This window comes from Scophthalmus maximus, chromosome 18, assembly GCF_022379125.1.
Source record: "Scophthalmus maximus strain ysfricsl-2021 chromosome 18, ASM2237912v1, whole genome shotgun sequence".
Classification (NCBI taxonomy): Eukaryota; Metazoa; Chordata; class Actinopteri; order Pleuronectiformes; family Scophthalmidae; genus Scophthalmus; species Scophthalmus maximus.
This window is the reverse complement of record NC_061532.1, coordinates 4229714-4239186: the sequence shown is the minus strand read 5'-3', so window position 1 is coordinate 4239186 and position 9473 is coordinate 4229714. Positions and strand designations below refer to the sequence as shown.

The following is a 9473-nucleotide window of genomic DNA, read 5'->3' as shown; positions in this document are numbered from 1 at the left end:
ATTCCAAATGTGGTCTGAGTGGTCTCAAATGAGTCCTCGATGAACGTCGGCCGCGTCGAAGCCCATTCCAGCAGCAGCTATCGATTATTTTAGTAATCGCGTATTCTACCGATTATTGAATTGCATGGTGCGCTGTGGAACCGACGCGTTGGCTGCATTAATTATAGGACACCAGCTGTGACATTTACTGCACATAGCATGCACACCGCTCACAACAGGAGCCATGCCACTCGGGACAACACAGCGCGCGTTACAACGTCAAGGAACATTGATCAAACAAAGCCCCGAGGCAACAATAATTATTTTAGCTTCGATGATTTTTAGTAATCGAATTATTGGAATTACTCGAGGAATCGCTTCAGCCCCTAGTCCGGACAGAGGTGTCCCGACGGATGTGCGCAGCTTCAGCGTCAATGAGCAGTGCACCAGTGGGTGCTGCCGTTCAGTAAGAGTTACTCACAGCTTCTCTGGAACCGATAATGCAGAGAAAAGGCGAGAAATATTTAGAAGATCTTGAAATTGAATATATTATTATATAATATATAATATATATATATATTGAACATAACTATGTGTTCACATAGGTATAATCAGCCGCAACAAAGAACCAATGTTTTTTTCCTCGACTGTGGATGAGTTAAATATGCTAACATGAGGTGGACCCGACCTCCGTGTAAGTCGCCATGTTTGCTACGTGGTGTCGAACACGGTTGTCGCACAAAGTGGCTTCCGAATGCGTCGCATTCGCGTTGAATTTTCAGAAGCTGCCAGAAACCGTGAATGGAATCAGCGGTGCGCCGCCATAAAGGTTCCCCTGTCGGTTGCTCCGTTGGTTGCCGTTTTCAACTTTACCGCCAGATGCCGGCAGAAAACTACAAAAATGGCCACACTGGGGCTTTAAGTACTCGTATAGGAGCTCGGTGTCGGCAGGTACCCAAATGTGAGTACTTGTACTTGTGCTCGGTCTGCAAAAAAGTGGTATCGGTGCGTCCCTATATGCACAGCCCTATAAAGCAGGGAATTAAAGATGGAACAAATGCCATAAATGAAACCTATGTTGTGAAATACCAGCTGTCCGTCAAAAGTTGTAAGACTGGTGGCCGGGTCGGCTCAGTGGATGGAGCAGGCACACGTATACCTCGACGCAGAGGTCCAGAGTCCGAATCTGACCTAGCCCCAAAAGCCCCAAAAAGATAATCTTCAAAAAAAAAAAATAAGTCATAAGACTGGGACAGAGAACGCGCTTTCTCATAAAAGGTGGCTATACATTTAATAGGGTTTTTGGCCTAGGAAACATATATACATAACATAATGTGTGCATTTTGACTTCTGGGATTCTACTCAAAGACTGCTAGATTAACTGAGTATATTTACTTTTCTGATATTGGCCTTTTTTTGTTTAACTGTCTACAAATAGCACTTGAAGCTGTTTTTTGTTTTTTTGGCCTATTTGATCAATGTTTATGCACTTAATTAATTCTTGCACTTTTAAGCAATATCTTTAATGGTCGAACGCACTTATTGTAAGTCGCTTTGGACAAAAGCGTCTGCTAAAATGAATGTAATGTAATAATCAAAACATGCAGATGTTTTGGCAAAAAAAAGACAGACTTTTTTTAACCTTTAATAACCTGTGAAACACTTCCCCGAAGAGGAAAGCCCTGATCTTCATGAAGCCATTCATCTGTTTCATTACCCCATCTGTCTATGTATCTGTCCTGTTAGTCCATATCAATAGAGGTCCATCCATCGGCGGAAGAAGAAGTAGTTCCAGTCCACCCGGTGTATTATTTAGCGCGGTTGCTTTGCGCCGTGCGCCCGTCGGTGATGAGATGCACGTTGGGCAAATATCCTGACTGAGTTTGAACGTCGAACCTGTTTCCTTTGAGAGTGTCGACCGTCCGGCGGCGACGTATCGGTCCGCGCGCTTCTGCCGCTATATAAGACGCAGAGGAAGAGGCGCGCGGAGTGGATGCGGAGCGCGTCTGCGGCACGGCGCTCGAGTTGGACAGCGCGCACGGACTACCGCCCCTGGCTCGTCGTCGGGACCCCGAGTGCTGAAGTCGTTCGTTCCCTTTGATTTATCTCCTTCTTCTTCTGCTTTTCTTTCTAACGGTGGAACAGGTCATCGTTAGTTTCTTCTTTGGAAGGGGGAATATACTGACTGCGCCCGCGAGGACCGATGAGCGCCGGTCGAAAGGTGAGCGACGAAGATGATGCTGCGCCCTGACGCTGCGCCATTTGGCCAGATCGTGTGTCTGCGTAATGTCTCCTCATTGTCCTGTCGCGCCTTCACACACCCGAACCGACATGGGGTTAAATAAACACTGGCACCACCGATTTTTCCCTCAACAACAATTCAGTCATTTGTTTATTGCACAGGTATCAGAGTATACTTTTATCAGCCTCTCCTTTTGTGTGTGTGTGTGTGTGTGTATATATATACAACTTGCAATAACAATTTGCACAGTCAAAATGTTTTGGATTACCCATTGGTCCAATAAGTAATCCATTATTAATCCAAGTGTTAAAAGTGACAGACACACACACACACACACACACACAATTATTGAAATAGTTTGTGTTTTATGGGCTATTATATGTAGGGACTTTGTTTGCCAGATTGTCATTTGCAGAGCAACATTGTGCACTATATAGAATGTAATTCTGCAGAGTGATGTTGTTTCAGTAAGAGCCTTGGGGAAGTCCAGCTCCCTCTCGAACCTCTAATAGATACATTGTAAACTAAACTAGAGACCTCCTCTTGATTTATTTGCCTTCTGGGAGGGTGGGGGGGGTCATGGTTTGTTTCACAGACTCTTGTCTGAGTTGTCTGTCATGTTCTGTGGCAGGCTTCCAAATCATGTCCTCAGGCTAAAAACATTTAAAGGCGATCCTCTTAAAATCAGGGGAAGTTCTTCTTGTATAAACCGTCTAACACGACGCAACGTGTGATGTTTGTCCCCGGATGCAGCACCTGGGTTAAAGTAATAAAAGAAGACGTTACAGTTGAACATCAGTGTAACCTAAGGCGATGGAAAGACTATATATTCAAAGCCTCGGCTATTTGCTGGTAATTCTCATTGGAGCTACAAAAAAAAAACTGGCACTGGGGAGAGCCCTAATCCAGATACAGTATCTCAGGCCACATTTGAAATTCTTCCAGGAGATTTAATGTGCTTTCCATCTCAACAAAGTGGACCATTTCTATCAGTTAATGTCGTATATGAAAATACATAATATAGAATGTTACAACACCTCAGTCCTCCACCCAACTCCTCGGCCCTACAGATGATTTACAGTAGCTCTCTTCTTTTTTTCTATAGAGTCTTCAAGGCTCACGATTGTGTCTGAGGCGTGTACTTGAAAAGGAATGATAAGTGTCCTCAAAATGCACCTGATGACTCTAATGGTGCATGATTTTTATGTATGGATCATATGTAACAGGGGAAGAAGGAGCAGACCAATTGCCACTTTGAGTGGTACAAGAAGATGTCAGCCTTGTTATCTTGAAAAGAAATCCGTCGGCGCTGTGAGAAGACTGCATTCAACCAGCTCTCACTACCTCCGCCGGGGCTCGACCTCGGTTTGTTATTTGGAGGAGTATCACTCCAAAGAGTTATTGTCTCGGGTAAAAGGTGGCTACATTTTTCGGATGGTTACAGCCGGGAGTCCTGTGAAGGGTTGCAAGACGGGGCACAACCGCTCGGCCTCGGTGGAGGGCTGCGCTCTCTGAGTTGCTCGAGTTTCATACCATCTTGTGTGAAAGGGGCCTTAAAAAGTTGTTTAAGAGATGAGGAAATGAATTTGTATTAAGGGCCGAGAAGGATAAGAAGGGACATTCATATTCTAGAAGGAGATCACGCTTTGTTGGAAAAATCACAGTTGTCATATGGACGAGAGTGAAGAGCGCAGTGTACTCCCCTGGAATGTAGTGGAGTGTGAAGTGGCGTCAAACAGAAATACTCTAGTAAATTCAATTTTTACTTCAGTACAGTACTTGAGTCACTTACTACTACTGCGTGAAGGCTCTGAAATTCACTGTGACGCAGCAGCTCCCGAGGAGGACTCTGTGTCTGATTCGGACCCGCGCGCGTCACATCTTATTTAGAAGGGGGGCAGGTGGGAATCCTTGAATTTTTTTGTATTAAGGAGGCTTCCATTCGTTTTCACTGACTCCATTCATGTGAGCTACAAGTCTTTTTTGTTTTCTTTCCTTGCTTTTGGTTCGAGTTCTGAGATGTCATCACCGGAGCGGGTACTTTCACTTGCGAGGCGGCACAATGACGCCGCTTCATTCTTCTGCGAGCTTGAATAGTTAGTCTGCATTGAAAATGGCGCTGGGAATGAAACCTCTTTCGGTGGTTTCAAGCATGAAATGTTTGGATTCGGAAACTATAGCAGGCGCGTCGCACCCGCGGGTGTCATGGGTGCAGCGACACCCACACTTTGACAGTTTTAAGTGTTTGGGCATTTGGGCATTCAATTTCTCATATTCATTTGGCACTTGCACTTCCATAATTTCGCTATTTATTTGCACTAAATTTTTTACACATCATCCACCCTCTCATGCCTGTTACTGCTTTGTTCTGCTTGTTTAGGATAGGGAATCACATCAGGCATCAACTTCATTGGGAGAGGATGAAGGTCACTTTGCACGGGTGAGCAGTCTGATCGAATTAGTTTTAGTGAGGTGTGAATTATCTCCTTAGAATTAGAAGAAGAAAGAAACTTACCTGAACCCCAAAGGGATACTGTGTTTGAATAATAAAGAGGTATGAAAAAAATCTGTGTAAAAATAAAAATATGGTGTCTTGGAGTAAACTCAGTTTATTTGCACAAAGAAAACATAGAAATTGATGGCAGTCATTTTTATTGGATCTTTTTTTGATGATTTCATTAGTATATGATTGATGTTTGACTAATTTGAAATATACATTTCAAATCACAACAATTTAACATTTCAAGAAAAGCACCTCCTGCTCGGTATTTCAGTCTCTCAACGTACAGCAGAGTTCAAGGAGAGTCGGTGTGATGTGCAAAGTAAGTAGATATAATTAAGATTGATCGGGTGTACTTAAACATGAAGTTCTGAACTCAAGTAATAAAGTTCGTCAACACCAGGTCACGTAACCAAAGGCCCGCTAGACTGTGTGACCAGACACACGCACCAAAAAACAAATCTGTAAAACATTCTTAACCACATTGGTTACTTAACGTTTTGATTTGATATGTCGGTAAATGATATCGTCTGTCAAATTGAATCACTTGGACGAAGATATACACCCCTTGGCTTCGTTTAAAGCCCCCTCCACACCGCACCGCAGAGGAAGACAGAGTTCCTTCTGAAGGAAAAGTGGTCGACTCAAACGTGAGTCTATTGACTTAAAATGTCCTGGAATCATACGATTGCAAAAATCGCAGAATGAAAACATCCCCCAGGTGAAATTCCCCAGTTCCCCCAATAAGGTTTCTTTTTTTTCTTTTTTTTAAAAAGGGAAAAAAATGGAGATAAAGCTTGCCCTGGTATGTTATTAATTTGATTATTCTAATTAACTCTGCATGGAACTGGCATTGTGCTAAGTTTGTGCTCTTTCTGTGTTTGTGTTTGTGTGTGTGTGTGTGTGGGTGTGTGTGTGTGTGTGTATTTAGTCTAGCTTCATTGTTAAAAATGCTGAATCCCAAAACAGCAGGGAAGGGCTATTTATTCCTTTTTTTCTCTCACACATTTGATCTTGCAGCCGAGGTGCTACAAATCGCGTGCATTGTTCGTAATTGCATTTGAAAAATGTTGCGATTCAGCATCACCTTCCTTGTTTTTCACCGTCGCGTCATATCACTGTGTTTTTTAATCAGTTCCTGTTTCGGCAACATTCGCCGTTTGACCACACCGAACAAACTGTGTGAAACAACAATCGACTTGATCTCCTGGTTGAATAATCGGCTCGATTCCCTGGAAAGACCTGGAGGAAATCATGTGACAAATTCTCACAAATGATGGATAACTGTACAAGAACCGTTGCTTTATTCAGCTTAAGTCAACAAATGAGGGGTAACGTGAGTTTCATTAGTGCTACTGGGCGTTGCTAAGGCTGCGCATGTAATACTGTGTGTGGAAATAAGGCTCAGGCAATGGCCGGACCACTGACAGAGGATCAGAGTCAGTTGTCCGCTGGGCGGTCGTCCGGAGATCAGGAGCAGTTGTCGATTGGTTGGCCGGGACCCCTGGGGCAAGATTAGAAGGAAGGTCAGCGGGGACGGCCAACGCTGGCTCGGGTCCGAGGCGCGTGCTGGCCGCTGGGAACCTGGGGCGGAAGCTTTTGGACATTTCCTCGCCAGCGTTGCTTGATGAGTGCCAGATCGGATTCCAGGGGGTGACTACGGGCCGCAGCTATCGGTCATTTGAGCAGTATCCCGCCCGTCGTCGGGGCCGCAGTCGGGGGACTATTGTCCCTCCCACAGACACACACGGGGGGCACGCGGAGACTTTCGCGGTGGAGCCGAAGGCACGGCTGCGTTTATTGTTGGACATCAGCGGTGACATTTACTGCACATCTGCTGCACGCCGCGCACGCCGCGCACGGCCCCATTCACAACAGGAGTCCCTCCCCTCGTACAACAGGAGCAAAAGTAAATATACAAGAGAGTGCTTTCCTTTTTCCCGGGAAAAAGCAACATTCTTATTGCTTGAAACCGCCGGCTTTTCATCAGCTTGAATTGATGGCAAACTTTGGACAACTTTCTGTCGCTTTCTTCCGCCCATTCCGTTGTTCTTTTTCGCTCTCCTCATCCGTTTTGTATTCCGCGCCGACCGTGTCAACATTAGAAGGCCGCTGTGCGACGGTAATGCGGAGGTGAGCGGTACGACGTCAGTAACATTGATTGAAACGAAGCTTTCGAGGCAAATTGTTTTAGGAAGGATTTGCTAGTAATCAAACGGTTTCGAATTATCCGAGCGATCGTGTCAGCCCTAGAGGTCACGGTATCTGGGAGTGGTATTCTTCAAAATACAACCTCTTTTGCCGCAGCCTTGTTGAAGAATCCCCGTCTTGGTAAAAGTTAGAGAAGGCATACATCAACAACTTGCGCGTCAAGGAAATCGGTCTCTTTTCGATGTACCGTGCGGTCGTGACGGAGCCTCGCATGAAAAGGAAAACGATCACGTTCATGTCCTTCTCTTTGGGGAAATCAGAGCGAGGTGGACACTTTACGACAGGCACCGACAGTGCCCTCCTCACCGTCCATTTCACGGGAATTAGAGAATGCACGCTGCCCACGGTGGTGGGTCGCTTGCAGTGCCTGCATTTTGCTGGCAACATTTCATCTCAACAGTGTCTGCCTCCGAGCAAGGGAAAAAAACAAAGTGGACAACCGACGAGATTAATTGAAAACCCGCTATATGGCCCGGGGCCGTGTGCGAATGTGAGCAAAATGAGTCAAACGGCAGCGCATGACATTTGTGTGCAGCAACAACACATCCTGGCGCAGGCGAACGGCTCGAGCGGGAGCGGCGGAGATTTGCGCGCGAGCAGAGGCTATTTGAGAGAGGGCGGGTCCTCCTGAAGGAAGCGAATACGAATAACTGAGCATGAGATGAAGAAATAATGCGCTCAAAATGAGGCACCATGCTCTTGAATGAGGATCAGAAAGGACTTCCATACACATGCTATTATGCATTGTTCTCCGAAAAACAGTTGCACAGGGGGAACTGGGATAAGTGGTAAACATCATTCACTGACATAACCATGACTTATGTCCCCGTTGCAAAAGAGATTTGTGTCCTTGTTCTTCAGCGTAACATAATAACCCCTTGTGCTGTGATTTACGAATGTCACTTGACACCTTGCCCCGGGCGGCGTGCATGGGAAACATTTATGCTGCAAATAATACTCGAAAGGTCTTTTGCTTAAGATACCAACACAAGGAGGATTTATTGTGCTACTACCTGAGGCCTGGTTTGCGTGAACTGCAGAGAGTACAAGTGGTTGTTAAGTTGGTTTGGAATGAGTTGGCAGCTCCGACATCATTTTTTTTGAACCAGGAAAAGATTCACAGTATGCGCCTACTGTACGTTCAAGCACTTGCCCTTCATCTAAATCTACCCCGTTCATAGTTGTTCAGTGTCTTGCCTACCGAGATTAACTGCTTAGGAACCTGCCACTTGACTGTGAGGAAAGTAATGTGACGATGCTCTGTATTTACTTCTGGATCAAGAAGAGACCTCTGGAGACTTCAGAAATGCGGATTCACACAGCCAACGTCAACCGCGCAATTTAAGACAAAAGGGCTCGGCTCGGCTCGGCGCCATCACCGGCAACTGATGAATAACCGCCTAACAGTGGATGTGGACTGTGATCGCACTCAGAGCCTCCTCCAACGTCAGCCGCGCACAATTACGTGAGCTGAAAGACTGATGCGCGTCGGTCTCGTGATCTCTCCGAGTCCCTTTCGTTCGGCGTGCGCGGGATGCCAAAGGCTCGTACTTCCGGCTTGGTCATCAACTTCTTCAATTCGATCAAGGCAGATCTTGTTCAGTACACCAGCCATCGGATTCCTGAAACCTGCAATGACCACTTGGACACAACACTGACATGCTCGCCCCTTTAAACTCGACATGCCAAGCTTGTACACCCCCAGACAAAGAGCGGCATTAGCATTCAACTGAAGTCATTTCTTAGGCCAAGTTCAACGTTCATGCTCCTCTCAGCTCTGTATTGTCTGTACTTAATTGCTAGAGTGCATCACATACATTGTCTCGCTCGCGTAAAGTGCGAGTGTGTGTTCTTTGAGCTCTGTTTGTGGTCGACACTGCCTCCCGAGTACAAGTATTGGTATTGATTGACAGCGAGCGTATTCGATTTAAGTGGTATTTGCCTTGTACTTCACGCAGCTAATGGTTTGTTAGCCGGGGCATTAGTTGTTAGGGGAAAACAGGAGGCCTGGTAACGTAACATTACTCCCCCTGAACCGCGTTATGTCAGACGTGGTAACCAGAGGCCATTACGTACACTCCGAATGCCCTGCGTGTTGTGCAAGGGCCTTGCAGTTGGAATCTGTCTGATGGAGGTGATAAAATGAATTATAGTATTGCTGTCGATACTTTACAGGTGCTATGCTCATGATTGTGATAGATATCGGGACTATCAGCAAGTAATAACTGCCAGGCAGCAGAGCCAGAGATCAGTGTTGTCTTTCATTATTTTCCACATTTCCTGTTTAGTACACCTCTCATTTATGTTTATAGTGACGTTCACTTATCTCGAGATTATCCGTTCTGTAAGTTGCTCTATTCAATCGATGTTGTGTGTTTATGCGTCATTCGGTTCTGTATGGATTTGTTCTCTATCCCGGACATGATGGAGGGAGCATAGGGTTTTTAAGGGAGGGGTGGGTTGTAGTGGGATCTCTGGGGACTGGGCTTAAGGGGGTCAGGGCCGGCTCTGGTGGTAACAGCACTCCCAGTAACCTGGTTG

At 45.7% G+C, this 9473-nt stretch overlaps 1 protein-coding gene across 2 annotated transcripts in view; it reads left to right on the top strand.

The window, feature by feature from the left end:
• The first annotated feature begins 1765 nt into the window (after positions 1-1765).
• opn5 (opsin 5) overlaps positions 1766-9473 on the top strand; it is a 35522-nt gene continuing 27814 nt past the window's right edge. Inside the window, exon 1 of one of the 2 annotated variants that reach the window (XM_035618263.2) lies at positions 1766-2200. The gene's annotated coding sequence lies outside the window, so the exon portion shown is untranslated. The remainder of the gene's footprint in view (positions 2201-9473) is intronic. The other variant, XM_035618265.2, reaches the window with a different exon arrangement.